This window comes from Psammomys obesus, unplaced genomic scaffold (assembly GCF_907164565.1).
Source record: "Psammomys obesus unplaced genomic scaffold, mPsaObe1.curated_primary_1811, whole genome shotgun sequence".
In the NCBI taxonomy this organism is placed as follows: Eukaryota; Metazoa; Chordata; class Mammalia; order Rodentia; family Muridae; genus Psammomys; species Psammomys obesus.
The window spans coordinates 22,705,939-22,730,779 of NW_026596034.1; the positions used below are offsets into that span (position 1 = coordinate 22,705,939).

General features: G+C 44.0%; 1 protein-coding gene across 2 annotated transcripts in view; it reads right to left on the reverse strand.

The window, feature by feature from the left end:
* Smpd3 (sphingomyelin phosphodiesterase 3) overlaps positions 1 to 14,686 on the reverse strand; it is an 83,063-nt gene extending 68,377 nt beyond the window's left edge. For both annotated transcript variants that reach the window (XM_055621153.1, XM_055621152.1), the window contains exon 1: positions 14,528 to 14,686. The gene's annotated coding sequence lies outside the window, so the exon portion shown is untranslated. The remainder of the gene's footprint in view (positions 1 to 14,527) is intronic.
* Positions 14,687 to 24,841: the final 10,155 nt, after the last annotated feature.

Sequence of the window (24,841 nt, forward strand, 5' to 3'; positions counted from 1 at the left end):
TAAATGCTTACAATGATTGTTGTAGCCATTCTGGGTGGCTTCCTGCCAGTGTGTTTTGTGTTTCCTGCATTTCCTTTCTTTTGTGACTTTTGAGCCATAACTGGTGATATTTTCTTTTCTTCTCTGCAGTGATGTGGAAGGGAGACATCTTGTTTCTCGTTCCCCTGATCTGCTTTCTGTTGCCTCCAATGAGTGTTTTAATTTGTTTCTGTGTTTAGTTTCTAAGCAGCTCAGCTTATTTCTGCCTGCCCTTCTCATCTCTACAGAATGGTTCTAAAGTCTTGATGTTAGTTTTTGTTTGCCAACTCCAAGAAAGGAGTCCTGTTTGTCTTCCTGGAACAGAAAACAAGCCACTTCCAGTGCCCTTATTGCTTCTTGAGAGATGAGGAACACCAAACCCTCTCCAGACAGTGTATGCATCTAACAGTAGTGGGCACTTGGCAAGGCAGAAAGTGTTCATTATCACCTTTGTGTGTTCAGGCCCTTTCTTCAGACTCTTCTGGCCCTGGAGTGGAAAAAGTAGCCTGAGTAGATCTGATCTTAGATGGCAAAGATGAGCTCTGTTAGGAGAGGGAGGGTCCCAGGGCAGAGGAACAGAGAGACAGTAAGTAGGGGACCGGATCTGGCTCTTGCCTAGGTAGGTAGTGCAGGACATATCAGTCTCAGGTGTGACATTTCCTGGGCACACAAATTACTTTAAAAGATCCTTTTAATGACTTGTAAATGAAATTTCAGTGAGAGCTTTTCTGGTGTCTCCATTTGTCTTTGCAAGGAAGTACTCTGATATACAGTGTATTAAAACTCTCTATAGTGTAATTAGCAGCTTTAAATGGCTTGTTTAAATTTCAACATTGGCATTGTCTAATTTATTCAAATGGTTGTTCTTCTGGATTCCCTATCACAGTGCTGACTGTGGGGAGGCCACTATCACATTCACAGACAAAGAGGGCTGAAGTCTGCAAAAGGCAGGCAGGTAAGCTGAGTTGGAACAACTGACTTCACATCCTAGAAGGTCTTTAGAGGAAGTACAAATGAGGCAGCCTGGTCTCCTAGGGACCCTAGGGACTGACCTGCCATTACTGATCCTCTTGACCTGACCAAGGTTTTCCCAAGAATGTCCTCAGAGATAGGCAATATGCCAGAGATCTGCTGGTGAGAAGAGGGAGGATAGCACATGCAGTGTGACTTTCTGACAAGGATGATAAAGGTAAGTAGCACCCCAGGAGAGCAGGTGCACTTCCACTGGACTCCACAGGCTGATGTCTCATAATACAGAGTTTCTCTGGAACCAGAATCTTGGCTAGAATCCCATGGAACATTTTACCCAGAATTAAGAGGTAACATCATCAGGGTCTAGACAAGCAGGAGTCAAGGAAGTCTTGGGGCTGAGACAAAGCCAGGCCTTATGATGCTCCAGCCTACATGGTCAGGATAACCATTGACAAGCCCTCAGAGCACCATATTAGGAAACTGAGGTCTAAAGATGTAGGTGATATGTCCAAGATCACTCATAAGCCTACCCAAATGTCTTACCTCATCTCAAAGTATTTCAGTGTGTTGGTTTTTTCCTCCTATATGTGCTGGTGTGAACTCTCTAACTCAGGTTTTAATACCTACACCCAGCACATGATCGTGTGTCTATGTGTGTTCCTCCCAGCAGAATTAGCCACCCCTTCCTTATGCTTTCTGTTCATCTCTCATCTTGCTATACTATCATTGTCTCTGTCTGTCCCTGCAGGACTTAGTACCTAACAGCAGGACTGTTGGGCTGTGCTCTATACACAGTCAGCGTACAGTGGATTTTGTTTTAGAAGTTGGTGAATTAAGCCAGGAGGTGGTGGCACACACCTTTAATCCCAGCACTTGGGAGGCAGAGGCAGGCAGACTCTGAGTTTGAGGCCAGCCTAGTCTACTGAGCAAATTCTAGGACATCCAGGGCTACACAGAAAAACCCTATCTTGACCTTCACCCCTCAAAAAAAAAAAAAAGTTGGTGAATTTACAACCCTCCACTCACAAATAGATTACCATGGTTTGGTCCTATTAAATATGTAGTCTCTTTACAATAGAAATGCTAATTGCCTTGATTTGATTATTACCAATTACAATCATGTACCAAATTATCATGCTGTACCTCATAAATATGTATAAATACTGTGTCAATTAAAATAAATGATAATACTTTAAAATCAATTATTTTGAAATTATGCTCTTTTTAAAAAAGATTTATTTTTATGTGTATAGGTGTTTTGCCTGCATGTCTGTCTGTGCATACCTGGTGCCCATAGAGGCCAGAAAAGGACATCAGATACCCTGGAACTAGAGCTATAGATGACTTTGAGCCACTGGTAATAGAATTCCCCTGATAGAGCAGCCAGGGCTCTTAACTGCTGAGCCATCTCTCCAGCCTCTAAAATTCTGTGCTTTGTAGGGTTAAAACTATAAAACCATAGTGCTCACATTCTTTTGTACTGCCCCTTGATGCTTTAATTGTAGGGCAAAGAGTCTTCACAGCACATGTGTTTCTTCCAGAAGTCATGAGGCAGAGGCAGGTAGACCTCTTTGAGTTCCATGTTGGTTTGTTCTACAAGGCAAGTTCCAGCCAGGGCTACACAGTAAAACCCAAGTCTCAAAAATCAAAAAGAATGACTAACTCACTTAAGCCAGAGGCTGTTTCATTTACTTCTGTTTCTTCTGTATCTTGCATAGGACTTATCACAGAACAGGAACCAGGTATGTAAGCAAACTGTGAACACTTGCTGAGCATTTACTGTGTGCCTGTCTGTCTGCTCAGGAACCGCTAAGAACTGGCATATCAGAGCCTTGGTTTGAGAAAGAAGAGGCGAAAAGGCTGCTGCTCTCACAGCCATGACGCCACCATAAACCCAACAGTCCTTTAAGCAGCTATTGCAATGTTCATGCCTTTACTATTCAGATGATTTCCCAATCTGGCTTTCTTCATCAGAAATCATCATTCAACCCATGGTATTCAGTGTATGTTGGGAGACATTGTTGCTGGAGTCAATGCCCTGAAGAGCCCATAACATTTTATCATTCAGTATTTGCCATTTCTCATTAGTGGAACATTTGTAAATTCTAGGGGACCTATCAATGGACAAGTTGGCAAAATCTATGTGGCCTTGCCCATTCTGTTTTTATTCTTCCAATACTGTAAAGGGTGCCTGGAAGCCTAGCACAACGTTTCAAAGAAAATACAGTGAGACTCCATGATCTCTTTCATTGACTATCATCTTATACATCAAACTCCTCTTTTAGTCATGAAGGGATTCTCTCATGGATGTAAAAGCTACTCCCCCACTCCACCCCTTGTATCCTCCACAGAGCTGCAGGTGCTTCTTGGAAGAAGTGTCAGATTCCTACCCATTTCCTTTCCTGCCTTTGTTTTCTGTTGTTATTAGAAGTGTAGCCATGGAGAGAAATCTGGTGCAGCTTGTGACTGCAGCCATTTCTGATTTTTCTTCTAACCAGCCAAAAGAGGACAGGATTTGGTTTTCAACCCTGCTGCCTATAGAAAAATAAGCAGAATAAATTTAATATGGCAAGTCCTGAAAAATCTTTTATGAAACAAGCTCTCTGCATGGGAGGGTTTGCTGTTGATGGGTGCTACATTCAGAAAGGGCTACAGATTTTGCCGTGACCTTGACTTAGATCCTCATAGCAACCACTCTGGGAGACAACCATTTAGAAAATGTCATTGGGGAATCAAGAACCAAATGATAAAACTGCTTGTCTTCTAGAGCAAAGGGCAAAGGCCCAGGGTACAACATTCTGCCTTGTCCCTCACAGAGAAGGCCTTTCCTAAGCTTTAAGTTTGGGGTTGGGTACCACAGCTGTTGGAGGCATCTGTGCTTTTTGGCAGTCTCAGTGGCCTGCCACTTGACACAAGCAGCAGGCCTTGCAGCAGACCACCTATCCCGCCTAGAGCTTTTGTGAAGATGGAATGTGGTAGTCTAAACTGGATATGTATGGTGAAATATGCCTGGAATCCCAGCATTTGAAAAGTTCAAAGCTAGCCTTAGTTATGTAACAAGTCAGCTGAAGCTACGAGACCCTATCTCAAAAGAAGAAAAAAGGGAGGAAAAGCAAAAGAAAGAGAGAGAGAGAGAGAGAGAGAGAGAGAGAGAGAGAAAGAGAGAGAGGCCATGTGAATTCTTTGGAAACTGAAGAGTGCTAGCAGGAATGTTGGATGGCGGCTGCTATCTGCCTACACCTTCTACAAGTTCTGCCCTTGAATATGTTTGATTTGTGCACTCAGTCCTGCAACAAAATGAGCACATCCAGTGGGATGCTTTAAGGTAGAGGTTTTGTATCTTATGTTCCTTTGCCTAGGAATATGTTTGGTTCTTGTAGCTACTTTTTTGTTGCTATGACAAAGTACCCAACAAAAAGCAACTTAAGAAAAGAAAGGGGTCTGCAAAATGGTTCAATCAGTAAAGAGCCATGACAGTGTAATTGTAGTCTCCAGGTCCCACAAAGTAAAAGGAGATCAACTCTCAAAAGTTGTCCTTTGACTTCCATTTACCATCTACAGCATGGGCACATACCCCACACACACACACACATACACATGTGCACATTTTAAAATGTACTTAAAAGCATATTTTTGCATATTAAAAACAATTAGGGGAGGTTTTATTTTGACTCACAGTTGAAAGTCTGCTCTATCATAACAGGAAGCCATGGCAGCAGGAGCTTAAGGTAGTTGGTCACATCTATCTATTAGCAATTAAGAGGCCTAGAGAAATGAATGCTAGTGGCCAGCTCATTTCTCCTTTCTATTCAGTTCAGGACCCTAGTCCATGGATGGTGCTGCCTATGGTTAAGAGGGTATTTCCTCTCCTTTAAAGCTAATCTAGTTAACCAGGTCCTCACAGGTATCCCAGAGGCTTGTCTCCTAGGAGTTTCTAGTTTCTGTGAAACTGACAATCAATGTTAATCACCATAGCTCTCTAAAACTTGTTATGCAGATGTTCCAAGCTTCTCGACCTCTATTTCCTACAGAAACTCTTCTCCAGTGACCCTGGTACAAACGATTGGCATTCCTACCACTGTCCATTTGATCTCAGCTTTTCTGCCCTCACTCCAGCCTTCCCTATTGCACTAACCCTTGATGACCAAACAAAAGACCCCTTTATAAACTAACCACAAAGAATCTCTCCCTCCTTCAAACAGTTCTGGGCTCCTGCTGACACTGAACGAGAGAGGCCATGCTTGCTGTGGTTAGGAGCAGGTCTGAGGTCTGGGTGGGGCCCTGGTTATGCCACGTATTGACTGCATGACCTTGGGCAAGTTACTTAAAAATCCCTGAACATTGCTTTTCTCAGCTTAAAATACAAATATAATGGCTTCCATTTACACACAATGTCTGAGCCATGTAAGCCCTTGATAAAGGAGGGATAGTATTATCCTAAAGGATTTTTTTTTATGTTGCCATAATTGCCATGGCAACAAAGGAAAACTTTGTTTTATTGTACTAGATGAGAAAAGTGAATCCCAGAAAGGTTAAAACCCAGGCTGGCGTGAGAACTTGGTAAAATGCTTGCCTTGCAAGCCTGGGGACCTGAATTATATTTCCTTGGACCCAAATTTAAAAGGATAGGCATGGTAGTGCTGGGGAGACGGTGGATCCCTAGGACTCACAGGCCAGTTATTCTAGCCTACTAAGCAAGTACCAGGCCAATGAGAGAAGCTATCTCAAAACCAAGATGGATAGCATCTGAGAAAAAGTAGCTAAGGTTCTTGTGAACACACACACACAGTTAAAGCACATTTGTATGAGGCTTCATATTTGGTAGTGAAAATTAGATTCAGGATGAAGTCTGTCTTAGTGGAACACACATCTTTCTCATTGTATAGCAAACCTGCATTAATGTAGCCTTGTGGTTCTTCAGTTTTTGTTCCTTGCTCTACTCTGTATGTGGCCCTTCTCATTCCCATTCGAAAAAAAATTTTTTTTTCCAAGACAGGGTTTCTCTGTGAAGCCTTGGCTGCTCTGGACTTGCTTTGTAGACCAGGCTGACCTCAAACTCACAGAGATCCGTCTGCCTCTGCCTCCCTGAGTGTTGGGATTACAGGTATGCACCACTGGGCCTGGATGGAAAACATGCATTTTAAGACCTTACTGTCCCCCAAACTTAGCATCAGCACTTGGTCCCTGTAAGTCAGGGGCCTTCCAACACAAACAGGGAAGCTTGTCCTCAGGCTCTTTTACCTAAATTTACCAATCACATGTTAACCTATGAAATCTGACATTCATACACTTCCTATGAGACCAATCTGAGTAGTTGCTCTACAGCCCCAAACTCTGTTGAAATAATTTTTCACTAAGCTTCATATATTTTTTCCTTTCCTACCTCCCTGCCCTACCACACCCTCTGTCTTTTTTATTTTTATTTTTTAAGATAGTTTCATAATGTAGCCCAGGCTGCCCTGGAACTCACAGCATCTTCATGCATCAAAACATCCAAAGTTCTGGGTTTACATATGTGAGCCACCACATCAAGATCACTCATTATTTTTTTGACCCAGGTCAATTTTCAGAATACAAAATGGTCTAGGACATTAACAAGTAGTGAATGGAGATATAGCTTGCTCCAGGGGGCAAAAGGGCATTATTCTGGATCTCTAGAATCAAGATATTTTTCCTTCCCACTTCTTCTCCTTTCTTTTTAAAGTATAACTGTATATTATATACTTTTAAACAACCATGGTGAACATGCCAGAATTTCAAGATAAATGTAATGGAGAACAATGTCCATTTGCTACCTGCCTCATCACCCAAGAGGTGGGGCGGGGAACCTCATTGAAAAAGAACATAAAACTGTGTAGTATAGGTTCAAAGATACCAAGAATGTTCTGGCAAAGGCATAGTTTATCTGGTGAAACTGTCCTTTCAGGCTCCTCAGAGACTGAGTAAGGATGGGGGATAAAGCTGTGTAGTTGTTGAAAAGGCTCTAAAGATTCTGAATAGAAACCTCTCTACTGAGAACAAAGAGTTCGCCATTAGGAACAGTAGAAGTCCCACTTAGCAATAGCACTTGTTGAGTGCCTACTATATACCTGTTTTTTAAATTTTATATTGTCTGATTTTTCTCCTCAACATAACCTGCAAGAGACTTGCAACTATCTCTATTTTATAGAAGAGGATTCAAGACTCTTGCCAAGGCCAAAAGCAAGGCAGAACAGCCTTGATCGTGGGTGTGTTTCATTCCTATCCAGGAATTTCTCCCTAGAACACAAGGCTCTATTCCCTTGAGGAACCCTAAAGACCAAGAGACTTGAGTCATCTGGTACAGGCATCCTCTAATCATCCCCTTCCTCAACTCATTAACAGAAGTCAAGATATGTACCTAATGTATTTAGCTAATCTGTTTATTTACTGTGGGCTTATGGAAATGGCTGGAAAATTTCCTCAGCGTCATCAGCCACCAGAAAGCAGGGGCTGAATCTCAGCAACTCATGAGTTATACTTGCAAATGTTTTCAATCTTGTTTTAATGACCAATAAATCTTGGATCTATCTGAAAGACTCCGCTTGTTTTTCTCCTGTTTTTCCTAGCTTTTAACATTCTATATGCCTCCATTATCAATAACAGTTAATATTTAATTAATATTACCAGTTACCGTTCTAAGTATCAAGGAGGCAGGCTGTTTTTCCCTTATTTAAATCAGTATACAGAAGTTTAAGGCCTAAATGATAGAGCCAGGGTTCAATTTCAGGTCAATTGATTGTAGAAGCTACTTTGCTAAACATTCATTTATAAAAAGAAAAAAATTTCCTCCAAAAGGGATCATGCTAGCATAGTGCTAATCCAGTACAAATGTAAGTAACATGGCTATAAATAATATTATGTAAATAATACATAATTATATTCGAATGTACACACACAAATATGTAGATATAAATTTTTGCAGTGCTGGGGCACTGAACCCAGACTGAACTATGTTTCAACATTCAAATATATTGTTAAAATTTTAAAAGTTTTTAGATTTATTCACTTTTAGCTTATGTGCATTAATATTTTGCCTGCATGCATGTATGAAACTAGGGTTACAGATGCTCGTGAACCACCATGTAGGTACTGGGAATCAAATCTGGGTCCTCTTAACTGTTGCGCCATCTCTCTATCCCTAGCATAAATTTTCTAAAAGTTACATCTGAAAAGTAAACAGAAGTCAAGTAGAATTAATGCTAATAGTATCTTTTATTTAATTCAATATATTCAAAATATATTTCAACTTGGTCATACTTCAGGCATTCAGTAGCCAGCTAGTGGCTACCATTGAATGACACAGATAAAAGAGGACTTTTTATTTGTCTATTTTTCTTCCTGTTTCAACTTTAAATTTGGGTTTTGGTTTAGAATTGGATCAAATAGGGCTATGCTGATTGAAATGTGCCATTTGGATAATTTAATGAACAGAGCAGCAGCTTAGGACCATGGAGAGAACATGCATTAGGTGTCATGAAATGTGCGTTTTAAGACCCCTCTTTGCCACCAACTGGGGATGTAGTCAGAGAATCCCTCAAATTCCTGTAGCTACTGTCTTCATGATAAAATGACATGATAGTTTATGATACTTAAACTTATTTTCATCTTTGCAAAGTTCTGCTTATAGCAGTATTCTTTTGTGGTTTCAGCATCTGCATCCACTCAATATTTTTTTATGTTCAGGCTTGTGCCAAGTTTGGGGTTGATTCCACGAGGCCAGATATGTACCTGGTACATTGCAGGCAAAAGAAATATTTGTTGAGTTATTATAAATGCAGTCTTCCTTTGAGGAAGCTTTGAGTTATTGTCAGAATAATTATAACAGTGTTAGGAATTAATTATATATTTTGTTTCCTTTTTTATATTGGATGAAAATCTTCATAGTATATGCTTTCTGGGGGACATACCTGGGGATTTAAAACTATTTTCTGATCCTGTTAGCAAAGAGGGTGGTATTCAGCCCTAGGCACAGCTGTCTAGGGACCTCCACAAATGGCTTCTTATTACATGCTGTTCTGATGCTGGGGAGAGCTAAGACTCTAAATAAGAAAACAATCAAATCTGTCTGTGGTCCTATGAATCAGAGCAGACCCAGATGGGAAACCAAATCCTCGGCCTCCAAATGCCCTCAGGAACCACATCTCATGTCAGAGCTCTGTAAAGCCCTAGCATGTAGAGAAAAGGAATCACTCAGAAATAGGATGGCGTCTGAGCTTGATGAAAAACATTTTATTAAGAGAATAGGCCTGCTATTCCCGAGCAATATGCAAAATAAAGCCCAGGGAGAAGAAAAAAGGTACAAGTCTATTTCTCTTTACTCACTCTAGACATGTAATGCTACAACTACCAAATGGAGAGTTCCTGGGTACAAGGCCCTACATGTGTAGAAAGATGGGAGCAGTTGAAACTGTCACTGTGGGAAAACCAGAGCACATGGCATGAAGTTCAGCAAGCTCCAAGCCTCCCATCTCCAGGAGTCTTGCAGCCACATGTGAAGCTTGTGATGGTGTGAGGACAGGAACATGATGTTTCCCCAAGACTGGCCGAGGTCCACAACAGTGAAAAGTTTTATTTAGGTGCTAAGAACTTTGATGTGAAAATCTGAGAATGGGAATAGATGAAAGGAGTCTCTTAACAATGTCCCTGTTTTGTCAGCTCTGACAAAAAAAAAAAAAAAAAAAAAAAAAAAAGAGCAAAGAGGCTTTTCTTCCACCTTCCTTTCTTAAAAAAAAAAAAAAAAATTCTTTATTGCTAACCACACTTAAATTCCAGTGAAAAATTTCCACTCTAGAAAAAAAAAAAACAAAAAAAAAACAAAAAACCCTGTCTTCTTTGGTAATCAGGTTCAAGCAACAAACATTACCAGAATAAGACAAAGAATGGACATTTACTTGCTGAACTTGACAGGACTCTGTAGCTTGTGTTTAAATTTTAGTTCGTCCCTAACTTCATTCCTCTAAAACTTAGATATGCTTTACATAGGACAGTCCAATACTTAAAATTTTGGTTCAGCAGTAGAGAAAGAAATGTGGCAACGATGAGTTCGGAGTTTAATAGATCCTGATAGGACCTAAACTCTGCCCCTTCTGTCTGACCTCAGCTAAGCCTCTTTCCTCTTAAAGCTTTGCTTGTTCATCGTGAAAGTGGGAATAACGCTGCCACCTACCTCACAGGACTGTCAGGGTTAAATGCACTCTGGCAGGCAAACAGCCTGATTTAGAAAATGTTTGCCCTTATCATTAGCTTGTAATTCTTTAAATAGGGATTGCCGATAGGCTTATTCAAAACGATGCAGTGAGAACCTCTACATCTCTGTTTTTTTCCCATTCTCTTCTGTGATCAGCTTTAGGGAAATCCTCACAGTTGCTGTGGCCCTCAGGTGTGTCCTATTCCTTACTCTTTGCAGCTGGCAGGCGAGGCCCGTTTTCCAGAACCTTGGATAGATCCACGCCTTCTACAACTCAGCGGGTCTGCCACTCAGGAGCTGCTAGTTGAAGAAGGAGCCAGCTCAACCTGGGCAGATTTTTCTAGAAAGACTGTGTTAAAGGAGACATATACCTAATATGGATGCTTCTACTTGCATGTACACTTACACTGTCATTCATGCTCAGATTCTTCAAAATGGCCTGACTGCCCTCCTGGATATTTTTAAAGAACCTCCTCTCAGAAAGCCATAACTCCACCTGAAATATTTTCAAACTTGAGTCTTTTTCTTCTTTTCTATGAGCTTCAAGAATTTTTGAACGCCCCCCCCCAAACAAGAACACCACCCACATCTTCCTGTTATCTGCTTACAATTTGTTGGCTTCAGTAGAAGGATTAAATATCCTTTGTTTTTTTGTGTGTAGCCCTGGCTGTCCTGGAAACTCAGTCTGTACACCAGGCTGGCCTCAAACCACAGAGATCCACCTGCCTCTGCCTCCCAAGTGTTGGGATTAAAGGTGTGTGTCACCATTGCACAGCTGGTTTAAACATTCTTGATTAACCTCAAGTAAAAGCAATAATGCATGAGGAAATGTTTTACAAGATAAAGATTCAGGTGTGAATTAAAGGAAACAAAATAATGTTATTGCCTTGGGTGATTTTAGGCACTCCTCTCTAATCGGGATAATCAGATGGTTCAGTTTATGAGGTGATTTAGCTTTTCACTCGCCAATGCAGAACACACACACTATATGCAGTCACCTTCTGAACAGGCGACGAAGAAATTAAGTTCTATTTTTACTTTATGATACTGAGTCATGTAGTTCAATGCAAATCACATGGATGCCAAAGTAAGAACAATGCCAGGTATTTAAATACCTTCTTTGCTTGGAGGAGCTCTAACAATTTTGTGACAGTGTGAAACCCTTTCAGAGCAACTCCAGAAGAGATAACTGTCACCAGATGGGTACTTAGGACTGTGTCTCACCCATCTTCCCAACTCCAGTCTGTAGGAAGAACCAGTGCTCAAGGACCTTTTGTGTTTAGTATAGCCTCCAGATGTCTGAAGTTTCCCAGTCACATTGTCATTGAAGAAAATATGGCTTGGTTTTTGAAAATGTGCTACTGACTGCCTTAATAATGAAGAGAGAAAAAGATAAAAAGTGGAATATGAGAGGGAGGGAAGAGTGAAGAAAGCTAAGGGAGAGATCAGAAAGGTACCTGAACTTCCCTGATCTTGATAACTGTTTTCTATGCATTGTCCTAATAAGTAGATTTAATGCCCTTTCTCTGTTGTAGGCCTTCAGACCCACTTTTCCATGTGGCTGAAGACACCCATCAATTTTACTGCTTGATTGTCATTTGAAAGAACCATAGGCAAGAATTGCATCCTGTGGGAGGAAGGTGCCTCAGTGGGAGAGTGCTTACTTAATAGGCAGAGCCTGTATTCCATCCTTAACAGTATGAAACAAGCAACCAAACCAAAATCTAGAACATCTGCTCCAAAGGTAGACAGGAAAGTAGTCCCAGCAGAAAGGTGTGTGATTTAACAATGCCAACACCAGCTCTGAGCCTCTCTACACTACAGGGGGGTAGTGGTTGTCAAATTGTGCCTTGGTGTGACTTCCTTCCAGCAGAGGTCACTGTGGGTGTTGGCAGCGGCTATTTAAGGGAAAAGGACCAGATAGGCTTGGCTTGGCGGATGGTTCCATTGCCTAGTTCTTCCATAGTCCATAATCTAGCCCCTTAACTTATGTAAAGGAAATTATCTCGGAGCTACATTAAAAACAATAAAAACTTTGGCATAAAATGATGGTGGTAGTGAAACTAGGCAGCCGGTTGCTGGGACTGGGAAGTGAGAGGACTGAGTTCATCTTCTAGGAGTGTTAAGACAGAGTCTCCTTAGATAGCTCAGGCTGCCCCCTAGCACATGGCAATCCTCCTGCCCCAGCATTTGGAATGCTGGAATTATAGGCATGTGGCCACCATGCCTGGCTTGTACCTGGTATTTTGAGACACCATTTGTGATTGATTACCAGTAACCCGAGCTCTATATCGCTTCCAGTCTCTGCTGATAGGTCTCCCAAATCTTACTTGGCAACCAGTGGTTGTGATAGGGCAGATTCTGGTCATTAGGGCAGCCCACTACAGCATGATGAAGTGGTCCAGGGAAAGAGGACTGATGAAGAGGTCAGGGTTAGATTTGGGTGCCCAAAGGGTTGAAGAGGAGGCCACATCCTAGTGAAGTTTCACTGACTGGAACATAGCCAGTCCTTCAGTCTATACCGTAGGCAGTTTAAGGTTGCCTTCATCTTGAAGACACTCATTTGGACCTTAGGTCAGCAGTGTGGCTTGAGAGTTGAAAGGGCAACTCTCTTATTACCTTCTACATCCAAGCTTAGTTCCTCTTCCTCCTCCTTCTCTCCACCCCTCCCCCTGCCATATGCATAGGCTCACCACAGCGCGGCACACATGTGAACACTGGAGCACGGACAGATTACGTTCACCTAGTCATACACGTTTTCACTCACACTCTGACCCGCACCATTATCATTAATTCAGCCACAGAACCAAATTTGACCTAATATAGCTGATAGGGCATGAGGTTGAGTGGGTCCAGTCAGCATGCCTCTTCAGACCTGGCTCGCTCATGTCCCTAAACCCCTACCCTTCCCGCAAGGTAGAGCCCTTGGTTATCCCTGTCCTCGTGGTCACAAGTCCTGGCTCTGGGAACCATCGCGCACCCTGCATTCTTGGGGCAGAACTGACAGTGGGGCTGGGGGGTGGGGATAGAGACGAGAGTGTGGTACAGGACCCAGCACAGCACAACCACCTCCTCCCTCGGGATTTTCCATCCTGGCTCGCGCGGGCCCGCGAGGAGCGAGCGCGCTTTGTCTCTCCGCTCCTGGCACGATTCCGTGGAAGCCACCCGTGCCGCGCCCGAAGCCCCCCTTCCTCAGCCGCGCCCCTCGCGCAGTCCAGCCACGCACGCCTGCCAGTGCCGCGACCGCCGCTTTGTCCTCCCGCGGATGCCTGGCAGAGCGCGAAAGCCGGGCACCTGAGAGCAGCTGCTGCACGCCGGGCACCAGATCCCCGCGTCCGGATCTGGAGCGCGCTCGGCACGCCGCGGAGCATCCCTCCAGGAACCGCGAACGCGGAGGACGTCGCCTGCAGCTGCGGGTTGCTGGAGGGGGAGACCACGGGGTCCTGTCCCTCAGGTGCCCATTTAGATCTGACTCCTCGCCGCCGTGGTGCTGGAGCCCTAATCCCCGGGGCGTGGCGGGGCAAGAGAGATGATCTCCACTCTGGACTGCCTGGGACCTGGATCTAGATGGAGAGGGCCTGGGAAATAAGACCCAGGTAGGGAGGGGTACCTTAGGCGCTCACTTCCACCCACCTCCCACACCCAGACTTAGGCGCGGCTCCATCACAGAGGACCCGAGCGAGCATCCATCAGTGCTTTCCTTTATGGGAGCTTGGAGCAGGGTGGGGAGGGGTCTTTCAGTCCCTCACTTTTTTCATTCCTCAAAAACAAATGCCCCACAAAGAACCCAACTGTGTGCAAGTGGTAAGGGGGAGGAGAGTCTGGGCTTATCCGTTTCCTAGGTTGCGAAGGAGGGCAAGGGAAAGGGTCTCCCTAACAACTCGAAACCTAGGAGAGTCTGAGAGGAGGGGAGGAGTCTCGTCCATCACATCCCAATCCCCTGCAACCTCGAGCTGCTGGAGTGTTGTAGGGAAGGGTCCCCCTGTCTCCAGACCTCTCATCCCAGAACACTCTCTCCATCCTCAACAAGCCAAGCAGCCTCGACTTTAAGGCACAGGGAAATGGAGACTCCAAGCCTTTTCCATGCTCTCCCAGGGGAGACCGGAGAGGGTCTTCCAGCCCTCGCCCCTTACACCCAGGAGTCCCTTTCACCATACGACAAAACCCGACCAAGGCTGCTCCGACCTCAGGCACTGGGCCACCAAGAGGCCCGCAGTCAGTCCTCAAGCATCACGGACAGATGGTGTTGAGTGCGGCGAGGACACGTCCCGTCAACTCCCCAGGCCCCCCTCGCCTCAATAAGACAAAAACGAGTCCTGCGGTACCCACCTCAGACGGCGCTCAGGAGGGCCCTCGGCTCGGGGCAGCGCACGCGGCGCCTGCCGGCTCCTCGCGACCCGGGCTTCCCAGAGGCGGCTCTCGCGGCGGCGACGGCTGCAGCGGCCGCGGCTCTGGCATCCGGAGCCTCCCTCGGACTCAGCACCTGGAGCGGCGAACAGCTCCGCGCCTCATTCTGCTGACCCCGCCTCCCGAGAGCCGCCCTAGCCAATGGAGACGCGGGATCCGCCCAGGAGGCTGCCCATTGGGAGGTTCCGGCCCCTCCGTGGAGACCTCGTCCCCAGAGACCGCCCGAGTGTTTGCTCTGCCTGCTGGAACTTGTAGTCTCTCAGGGCCGTGGAGTGGGTTCGTGCCGCGGGCTGGTAAGCGAGGATGGACTGCATTTCCCATAGTGCACTGAGGAGCCCTAGGCGCGGAGGAGGGTGGGAGGACTGTTTCCATAGCAAAGTCAGCCCCTTGGGAATGGGTGATGGGGAAATGGGGCAGGCCCTGGGACCCTCACAGAATCACACGTGATCTGTGATTAGCATCTTGGAAGACGGATTCGGTTCTCTTTTCCTCTCTGTTCCTACCTGAGGACCCTGGGCCTCAGTTTCCCTGTCTAGGAAGAAGGGGAACAAGACAGCGTCGCTGCAAGGCAAGGTGCAGCCAACCGAGAGCGAGCCGCTTTGATTCTTGTCCACCAGAAATGAAGAATATACAAGAGGAGACCTTTACAACACATTCTGAACTTTAATTTTATTTACTTATTTAGCCTTAATCCTGACAGCAAAGGTTTTTACTTTTTGATCACATTCCTTGCCCCACTTGACCCATCTTACTGCAAAGATGTTCACTTTCCTTCTTGTTCCTTCATTCTTGCCAGACCGATTCTGCAGCATCTCCTTCAGTGCTTTCTGATAGAGTGAGCTACTTCTGCTTGAAACCATTCACAGGTTTCCTGGGGCCTCCGGGATCAAATCCACATTTCTTGGCAAAGCTGGAAAATCCTTTGAAAATTGGACTCCGCCCTCCTTTGCATTGTTCTTAACTTTAGAAACTGGCAAGCTTTGAACACCCGTTTTCTCTCACTCCTCTGGTCACCTCCATCTTGCCTTTCTCCAACTCCTCACAATAACCTTAAAGCCCCAGCTTAGGTGTTGACTCGATGTGTGAAGACTTCCTTGATGTTCTGCTCAGTGTTACACATCTCTGTATTTGTCAGCCTTCACTTCCCCTATTTTATTTGCATGTTTACAAACCCATCTTCCTCATGAAATTGTAAACTCATAAAGCAGACGCAAGACCAGTATTATTCATATTTACAGTTGCATGTCTACAACATCTGACATGCAGTAGGCACTCAACAAATGTTGAGATTTACCTATAGATATTTATTGAAAATGGACAGCAGTTTAACTGATTTCAGCACACAACACACCTTAAAAGTCTTTATTTTCTAATGTTAGGAGTTTCCCATTACTAGAGATGTTCCCTAGAAGGATGCTACCAGCGGGGGGGGGGGGGGGATGTTTAACTGCTTTTCACACTGTTAGGTTTGGTTGGGACTTTTCCTGAATGTCCTAAGGGTCCTTCTACTGCCATGGTGCTAAAGATATATATATTGTGCTTGCTATTTCTGTCAGTTCCCCCACTAAATGTCATCAGTCCTTCATGTTCCTCTATTTGTAGCTGTTGGCCCTACTTTCTATGTCTAAATGCCTACCTCCCACTCCCTTTCTGGGAAGATCTCTCACCTGTCACTCATGAAATAAGATGCTGGCTGTCCTTTAAACCCGCTGTTCAGCATCATAGGATTCCATGGTGTTTTCCTATTTGCTAGGTAGCATTTTCCTGCTGAATCTCCACTGATTCAGATTCTGATACTGACTAGATGTCTCATTAATTTCATCCATGTTTTATTTGCCATTGTCCTAGAGGTTTGGGGTGTATGACAACAACAACAACAAAAAAAAACATTCTGGTGTCTTAATATGTGTAGTTAATTCATAATGGGAAAGGAAGTAACTAGAAAGACTATTACTCTAAACAGAACCTGAAAGACAGGAAGCCTGTCTGCCAACCTTGTACTGGTGATAGCTGCAGAACAAAGGCTAGGGCAGATGAATGAATGTTAGTTCTTCCCTATCAGGACTTCTAATTAAGCATTGCAGAGGGGTTTGATCTTGGCTAAATAATAAAGGAAGGCCACTGGAACTAACAACAGATGGGGCCTCATTACTGAGGCTGAGAAAACTGCAAGAAACAGAAGGAAATGAGATGTGTTGAAGCTCAGTGCCCAGGTCTGTGGGTACAGTGAGAGCAAAGGCTGTTGGGAAAGTAGGTAAGAGGACTATTGCACATAGTGGGCACCAGCAGAAGGCTATCAAACCCACCTGGAGCCAGAGGTGAAACCCTTTGGAGGTCAGTCAAGCCTTTCAGAAGTAGTGCTAGGGCAGGAAATTAATGACAGAGTGCCCACCTACCATGTACAAGGCCCTGTGTCTAACTCCTAGTGTTGGCCCCTCAAACATTATGCTCATTTTTAGGAAATGGTTCCAATTAGGAAAAAGTTAAGGTTCCTGGATTCTCCCAGCATCCCGGTGGGTGATAAAATAGAATCTGCTCGAGTCGGGAAGCCACGTTCTAATCCTGATTTTGTTTGTGATTAGTTGTGTGGCCCTGGGCTGGACCCGTTTCTTCAGCTATAAAATGGTGTTTACTGGTGTTAGGTAGAAGCTAATAAGGGCATAGGTGGGGGAAATTCAAACCCTTTTACCAGCTGAATGACCTTACAGAAACTACCTTCTGGGATTTGTAGTTTGCTTATTCAAAAAATTTTCAAGGGCTATATAAAGTTGCCTCATGTGGAGTATTTCACATGCGTTAAGCCTCAACACATGTTGGTCTGCTTTTAGATTTTCTGCCTTGTTTTGTTAGATAATGGTTTGACAGGAGAAGAAGGGGAAGATGATGCCTAGGGCACTCAGGGTTTGACTCTCTTAGTACTTGCATGACTTTCTCAGGTTATTTAATCTTTAATCCTTGGCTTCTCAATTTCTGAATTTGAGAAATGGAGATGATGATACCTCAGAGCTGAGAGGGTGAGCTGAGTCATGAAAAAATGTTCAATATATCAGTTTCTCATCTTAGGGGCAACCTTAGGGTATAGAACCTCAAAGGAATGGAATTCTGGGTGCCTAATAGCTAGAGCTGTAGAAGATTCCAGAAGAATGTCATGCTAGTTCCCTCCTCCTTAAAGAGAAAAACAGAGCTTAGGGAAGTGTCGTGGTGTTTTAATTGAGCAAGGAGGAAATTAACTAGAGTGCTGACCAGGGGCGTGTCCTAGAATGTCCGGCGGGGTAGGCTGAGGGTCAGACTTTATTCTAAAAATAATGAAGGTTTTTAAGGAGATGTGTATTTTGAAAATGTCCGGGGGCTGTGTGGAAAATGACCAGAAGATAATAAAGATAGAATATGGACTGTGAAGCTGCTGCAGTAACCTAGCACAGTGTGGGGAAATGTGGATAGTATTTCTGTGCTCTATTAAAGAGGCAAAATTTACACAGAAGATTGGGTGGTTTTGTTCCATTGGGTTTTTAAGTTTTTCATTTATTTATTATTCATTGTTCTATGGAGCACATGTGGCAGACAGAGGGCAACTTTTGAGAGTTGACTCTCACCTTCTACCCGTCTGAGGCAGGGTCTCTCTTGATTCTGCAGCTGCACACCGTGCTCTGCCCCAGCCTGTAAACTCCTGGGAGATTCTCCTGTTTCTGCCTCCCCTCTCACTGCAGGAGCGCTGGGATTAGAGATGCACACCCCTGTGTTGTGTGGTTTTTGTGGTTCCTGGGACTGAAACTTAGGCTGCGATTTTGCATGGCTAGCACTTTGGCCCCCTGAGCCATCCCCCTGGCCCCTTGGCTTGTGTTTGAGACAGTGTCATGTTATATAGACCATGCTGGCCTCATACTTCTTTTCCTTCTGCCTCAACCCCCTGAGTGCAGGGGACTTTGTGAGTGAGGGCCTGAGGGCATAGAGGAGAGAGACAAATCAAAGATGAGGCCTCGGTTTCTGCCCAGTAGGTAGAAGAACAGGAGTGCTTTTTTCTGAGATGCAGAGTAGTAAAGGCATAAGACTAGGTGAAGGGGGAGGTAAAGGGGCAAGAGAGGTGGCTGAGTGGTTAAGAAACCTGTTGCTCTCACAGAGGACCCAGGTTCACAGTACTCACCTGGTAGCTCAAAACCGTCTGTAATTCCAGGGACTCCAAAGCCCTCTTCTGGCCTCCTTGGGTACCAGGCACACATGTGGTATCCAAACATACTTGCATGCAAAATACCCATACACTTAACTAAATAAATGTAAATATTTTTGGAAGTCTTTAAAAACAAAGAAGAGGCAGGGCAGTGGTGGTGCACACCTTCAATCCCAGTACTTAAGAGGCAGAAGCAGGTGGATCGCTGTGAGTTCAAGGCCAATCTGGTCTATAGAGCTAGTTCTAGGACAAGCAAGACTACACAAAGAAACCCTGTCTTGAAAACCAAAACCAAAATTAAATAAAAATAATAAATAAATAGATAGATAAATAAATAAATAAATAAGGCAGGTAGTAGAGAGGTGGCTCAGCAGTTAAGAACATTGGATGCTCCTTTAGAGGACTCAGGTTCAATCCCAGCACCCACATGGCAGCTTACAACTGTAACTCCAGTTCCAGGGTTTCTGACACCCTCATGCAAATATAAATTCAGTCAAAACACCAGTCAATGCTTATAAATTAAAAATAAATAGGTTATAAAAAATTCATTCAAAAACTTGGAGGTAAATTTGAGTTGCATGTGGTATGTCCAGGTGAGATGCCTAGGAGGTAGTCTGGAGCTTATGAGATCTAATGAGATGGAATGATAAATTGTCAACTTATTAGAATATAGGTCATCATTAAAGCTATAGAAATGAATTGAATTCTTCACTAGAGAGGGTCAAAGAGAAGACCCAAATTCCTTGTGGGTTATCAAGAATTAAAGAACAAGAAGAGGAGGAAGAATCCAAATGAAAAGGTGATGAGAACAGAAAGACTCTGAGAAAATCAGAGAGTGAGTGGTGTGCCCCAGAAGCCAAAGCATGGAGTGGGGTGCAGTCAGGGTTAGCAAATCCAAGCCCTGAACGGTTCCCACCCCCGGTTTAGCAACACAGAGTCACTGGTGACCTTGGAAAGAGTAGCTTGATGTCACGAGTTCAGTCTCTGGGAACAACATAGTAAGAGACAACAAATTCCAGCAATGTATTCTGACCAACACAGGTGCCAGCAATGTCATGAGAATGCACCTGTGCATGCACACACACAAAATAAATACATTGCAAGGTAAATGGGGATAGCTTAGGAATAAAGAGGACTGAAGAGTGGAACGAACCCAGCAAGAAGAGTGGGAGGGGAAGTTTGGAGCGAGACGCAGATGGAAGAAAAACACTTTTCCATAACATAGGAGTAGGGAGGGCTGGAGGTGGCCCTGTGTGGTAGGTCACTTGGCCACTAGTTCTGCTTTAATGCTGGAATCAAGGATGTGTGCTTGGGAGCCCAGTGGGAGGAGGTTGAGAAGAATGGAAAATCTGAAGTGAAGAAAATGCTCAAGGTAGCTGCTGTGGAAAAGAGAAACTAAAAACGATCTCCAGAGGCTTCCGAACAGTAACAGGACCTTCAGGGTTCGGGGACCATGGCCTTGTGTACATCTTTGATAGCATGAACTTTCTGCAGTGCTGGCCAGAGGTGCAGGCAGTAGCTCTGGGCAGGGAGAGGGGCAGGGTGACTAGCATGGGCAGAAGGCATTGTGGGATTGAAAACCAAGCTTGTTTGATTATTGCAAGGCTGTGTCAAGATGATTGCTTTGTAGGCGACATCTCTGACGCTAACTGTACAACGAGTGGAAAGCTAGCAAGGAGCATGGATGGAGTGCGGACCCCTCTGATGTGAGCCTCACAGAGACCAAGAGACGGTAAGGGGAAGTCCTCTTATCTAACGTTTGTGAGTGTGGCAAAAAGAGAAGCAGTGAGCTTTCGAAGACATTTCACAGAACTATTGTGTCAACATCATCTACACAGGAGTAGTTTTAGGCACACCTAAAAGGCAGAACGCTTAGGAATAAAGTTAGCCAGATGAAAATGCAGCTCCAGACTTCATGGTGGTGCTGTATCAACCAAGTACAGTGATAATGATTCCTATAATTTATGTCTCAGGGTAGTTTGTAGATTTAAGTATGTGCATATCAACTAGAAAATGTGTTTAAGAAACAAATTTAAATTTTTTTTGCAAATTTCATTTCTTAGCAACGATTTGTTTTCTCAGTTTAGAACATAAATTAAAGAACTTATGTTGATTTTCCCCCCAAATGTAGAGCTTAGAGCTTAATTCCTGCCTTTGAAATGCCATGAATTTGAAATGCAGCCATTTTCCTCTCTGCATCCTTGAAAGGGATTAAAAGGACTTTATTAGTTTTTCAAATAATCTTGCCTACACATCCAGACTTCCCACGAGGTCTCCTTCAGTGATGCTGAACTGTGAGTGATGATGTTGCAAATGTGGTATTTCTAAGAGCAGTTTAACAAGTAGCCAACGTCGGGACTTCCCAAACAGCAGCTCCGTCTGAAGTCATCTGACCGACACAGCATTCGAAACATGCATGTCTACGGAAATAAGAGAGACATCAGTTAGCTGCTCTGAAGACTCTCTTTTTAACAGTGTTATTTTTAAAAATGGTTATTTAAAGACTTACTATATATTGTTTTTACGTGTGTGTGTCACATGTGTGCAGGTGCTCCCAGAATCCATATATATAAGGATAGATATATGTACACACACACATATATACATATATATGCATATGTGTGTATAATTTTGTTATCATCTGTCTTTTCTACAGTCTTAACCTAGCGGCCCACTAGAATGAACACACTTCATCTATTCTGTCCCCTGTTGTATTCATAGCATATAGAACAGTACCAAGTGCATAACAGGAGCTCAGCAAAACATGCTGAGTGACTAAGAATAACAAAATATCATCCTAATAGATAATACTGGCATCTATTTTTAATTTCTCCAAATTATAGTCCACATCTAAAACACATGTACAACCTTTCATATTGTGACAGTCATGGCTTACACATATTATTAGTGCTGGTATTTTGTTACGTAATAGTTATCCCCATTGCTTGAATTCACTTGATCAATTGTTTATGCATTCATGCACTCAGGCATCCAACAAATATTCAAAGAGATGTCCTTGTGTCCTGGACAGGGCAGGACTGCCTCAAGGAACAATTCTTTACAAATATTATTTGTAATGATGGGCTAAGGGTCCACTGTGTATCTTCCTATACCTAACATCTCCCTTATTTAAGACTTTTTGTCTATTATCAATGAATGATGTTATTTAATACATTATTGTTATTAATAAATAAACACCTATAAGCTCATAGCAATGACTTTTCTCCCAAATAATTTCTTTATGGCAAATAAAATATCTAAACAGAGAATTACTGAGTCAAAGAACTAAAGGCAGTTTGGATTTTTTGCTGCTGTTTGTATTGTCTTCGTCTTTTTTTTTAAATTTTGAGCTTGGTACCCAACTTAACCAACCAACAGCATTAATGCTCCAGTTTTCTCACCGCCCACGTTAAGCATTAACCACATTTTTGCTAATATACAGGATAAAACTGTCCTTTCATCTTTGCACGTAATTTATATTGAGGAAGCATGCACAATTCTCTCCTGTGTGTGTGATTGGTACATAGTATGCACGCGCATGCGTGAAGGTGCATGTATACACGCCAATGTATGTTAGTGCGTGTGGAGGATAGAGATGGGTGTCAGAATTCTCCTGTCACTCTCTACCTTTCTTCTTTTGAGAAGAAAGCTCAAGAGTTCTCACTGGACTTGGACTTCTTCACTGTGTCAGCTACACTGGCTGGCCCGAGAGTCTGCCCTTCCCATCTGCTATCTCCACTGCAGCACACTGGAATTAGAGATATGCACGCCTGTGCTTGGCTTTTACATGGGTGCTAAGGACCCGAACTTAGGTTCTTATGCTTGCAAGGCAAGTACCTTACCCACTGAGCCGTCTCCTTAACCCCCAGGATACACATTTTAAGTTTTCTTGTCAGTAGTTATTTCAGTAGTTCCCAGATGATTCTTGGAAGGTTTTTAAACATCATGACCACTGTCCACCACAACATGAAAGCTTTACAAAGCATCTTAGAGTTGGGAGAGATTGAACCAGTCGTTTACATCAACTAAACTTTTCAACAGAAGGCTTTCCAACCTCTGTTTGCCAGTCTGCGATAATGGAGACAGTGGTGCTGGACAAGTATTGCGCTGACATCAGCCCCCACCCCCCCGTGGCTTTCATGTAGCCCCAGTTCTGCCTTCGGAAGCAACAGGATCTACATACCAGCTAGTTTAGCACCTACCGCCTGGACTGCCAATCTCTGTAAATATGCAGCCAGGCTAGAATATCCAACTGCTGGAAAAGTTTGGCTGGCCCAGAGTATGTCTGTCTTTTACATAGGTTTCCATGAGGTGCTGAATCAAGATCCTTCAGCTGAAGTTTATGATCAGCCAAGAATCCGCAATCTTCTGTATGTGTCCTGCAGCCAAATCTAGTCCCTATTACCTCATACTTTCTGCAGCTATTCTTTGTAGACTTGAAAGCAAGGCTTTGTTTTCCCGAGTAATTCACCCTGGCAGTGAAGCAGCTCCTGGTCACACTAGTGTCTAAAACAGAGGGCTAGGGATAAAAGTCATTTCTGACAACATGTGTCAATACAGTGATGAAATGAGACGCAAGAACAAACATGTGTCACCCTGTTGCTTAGCATCTGAGCCTCCTCCTGTGTTCAAGGAATTAACTCAGCATCTCATGGGACAGAGATGTCTTCCTTAGTAGCTAGATTGTGTCCATAGGCCCGAAGCCCTGGCTCCTCCACACACACCCTGCCCCGACTCACACTTGTGTTTTGAACTGAGCTTTAAAAACTGTTTCCCAGTAAACGTTACCTCCTCTTGTCCTCTGGAGGAAAATTGCCTTTCTCCAGCTCTCCTAGTCTTCCAGGGAAATACAGCCTTTCACTATCTTCCCTCACTCTCCAGGGGAAAGGTACCTTTCATGTCTTAAACATTAACTGCAGAGTTAGCTGTATCTGGGGAAAGGCACTAAAGAGACATGATTTGTAAAACTTTCTCACTTTTTCCGAGTAGGTGGGAATTGAGCCCAGGGCTTACGCGCAGGTACCACTGAGCTACATTCTCAGCTCATGACTTTGTGAGAAGTAACTTTTCCTTAGATTTGCAGAACCTGGGATATTTGGTGGCTCATGGAAAATAGCAGCCCACACATCCAAAAAACAGACCGCCTGAACATTTTAACTACCTGGGCACTTATCTGTCTGACACATCTCCCCCCACATCTATACAGAATATTCGCAACCTAAAATGTGTGTGCACATGTGCCCAACAGCATGTGTGTGGAAGCAAGAACATTTTCCAAGAGTTGGTTCTTTTGTACTGGGGTACTGAATGTCAGGCTCAAGTTGGCAGGCTTATGTGGTATGTGCTTTTGTGTACTCAGCCATCTCACTGGCCCAAGATGACCTTTCCTAAAAGATGGAAATCCCCATCTTCTTGCTGATAAAGCTCTCCTCTCTCTCCCCACTTTGCCTCTGCTTTGCCTGTCATAGGCGTCATCAGGAAGCAGCAGAGCCAGGCTAATAGTGAAGGATCAGGGTCTGCTCAGTGACCTCTCCACTTCCCCCTTTTCAGGGTGGGGGTCTCCCATGTGGCTCAGGTTGGAACTTCTGACTCAAGTGATCCTCAACCTCTAGAGTTGTTGGGACTACAGACGTGTGTCGCCACACCCGGCCTTAGCGACCCTTTTCGGGATTCAGTGGATACAACCTCAGGTGCCAATGACTGTGGTTTCTTGAGCAACATTCAGCAAGGGCTGGCTGTGATGTCCGTGGTAGGGAGACAGAGTGCCAGCAGTCACAGTGATGTCACACACCTCAGTACTGAATCAGAGTTGAGGGCTCCCAAACCTGCTTCTCCTGCCTCGCTGGAGATTCTGTGAACTACTCACTATCATGTAAATAAACTCATTTGCTGTACGTGTCCCACTAAAATGGGTTCTTTCCTTGCAGCTAAAAATCCTGACCAATGCACATACAGGAGGGACGTAAGTGCATAGCAAAGTACTGTTTGGGGTGGGCAGAACTGGGATGAAACTGGCCTGAGAGCTGGACCTGCACAGAGTTTGGACAGAGCTCGGTATACTCAGAAATCTG